Below are 1,817 nucleotides of genomic sequence, written 5' to 3' on the forward strand. Positions count from 1 at the left end.
AAATACTGCATTTAACTGAATGCAGTAGATTAAACAGTGGCAAATTACTGTGGTGGCATCCCGAACCGGCTGACAGTGTCTAGACCCTGCTCCAGGACATGCTTATCTACTCTTGCCTGCATGGAATGATAGTCATGAACTTCCTTCGAAGTTGCCTGCTGCTGACCATCATAGAGCGGAGGATCCGGGCTTAGCGTCTGCCTTAGAAGTTTAATGAGCAGAGTCAGCTTTTTGTTTACAGACTCCGCCACCTCATGCACTGCCGAGATTTTGAGATCCAATGTCTTATAGATCTCGTACAGACTATTCAGTTGAGCCTCAGAGAGGGAGTCCTCCCTTTTAGAATGCTGCTTCTTTTCTTCCCTAGAGTCTAAGGCTCTCGCTAGCAGGGTTTTAATCCTCCAGCTTTCCGCCTGCGTACGCACGAACTGTGTTGCTCGCTTGGAGGCTGTGCCCAGGTCCTTCAGCCAGTCGACCTCCCCTGCAATGTCTTCCTCTGTGCGCGACAATTCCTCCTCCTTAACCGAAGCTTCCATATCAGCAATCTTTCGCTTATTCTTCGCCGCAGTTCGGGTCTCATACATCTTCTTCGCTGTTTGAAGCTCTCGGTTTGCAGTTAAACTTCTGCAGCTTCCCGTCTCCATAATGCTCCCACTGTCCTTCTCTTAATGACCAGAACGTAACCGAGAAATACAGCAACCCAGAGAGATGCCCGGAGAAAATGTAATGGATCCAGTGCCTTGGCTGGCTAATAAATAACCTTTCTCCGTTAGGTTGCTCATGATACGCTTGTCCTTTCGAAGCGAAGTGGTAGTACTATCACCATAAATTTTGAGGAGAGCCGTGAATCCCAAGTGATGCCTCCAGATTTTAAAATGAATGTTGTTGTTTTCTTCCTGAGTGCGTTCGTGCCAAGTGTCCCTCCTTCTTGAGATGCGGCGGCGATGGACTCTGCGGCATAACCTGTCATAAAACCATTCTATCTCCGCCTTTTGTTGCCATAAATGTTTCCGCTGCGCCTGTCCTTTCGTCCGGCGCCAACGATCAAAACTCATCACATTTCCGGCCAGTCCCATCATGCGTTGCCGTGAATCCCTGCCCTTTACCGGTCACGCCCGGTCTGTGTTGCCTAGGTCCTGCTGGGCCAGCTGTAAGCACTTTTCCTTAAGGCTCGGACAGTCCACCTGTTGCCAACAGCTGTCCCATTCCCCTTCTTGGTTATCAATACCAAAGTTTGCCAAGTAATCCGCCAGCCCATTAGCTTTACGTCTGACCGCCTGAAAGACTAACCCGTTCATTCCAGCAATCAACTCTGCAATATTCTCCGTCACCTTGGCTAGCCTCCAGTGTTTCGTGGCTCTGCTTGCCTTAGTGCCTCCATAGATTTTCTTTGCGACTGAGATAACTAGAGACGAATCACCTTCCACTATCGCCTTGCTTGTCTGTAGATTCTTTAGGATTCTTAGCCCCTGCTCTAGCGTCGCGAACTCCATCTCGTTGTTTGTGCTTTCTCCCAGCTCTCTGCAATAGATATGAAGAATTTCGCCAACCTAGTTCCTTATAACACCTCCTATACCTGCCAGCCCGGGGTTTCCTCTGGACGCACCATCAAAATTCAGCTTCAAACCTCCCTCCGGTGGGAAATTCCATCTATTGGCCTCCGGATTTGGTTGCTGCTGGTGTCTCGGCATCGTAATGCTGTGGATAGCTTCCAATTGAAAGCTCTTCAGGATGAGTAAGTCTCGATCTGATGGCTTTTCTTTAGGATCCACTTTACATTTTTTCTGAATTAACTGTTTGATGTTTGTTATTATAGT

This window comes from Pinus tabuliformis, chromosome 4_1 (genome assembly GCF_031772625.1).
Source record: "Pinus tabuliformis cultivar Carrire ecotype Pingquan chromosome 4_1, CPIR1, whole genome shotgun sequence".
Classification (NCBI taxonomy): domain Eukaryota; kingdom Viridiplantae; phylum Streptophyta; class Pinopsida; order Pinales; family Pinaceae; genus Pinus; species Pinus tabuliformis.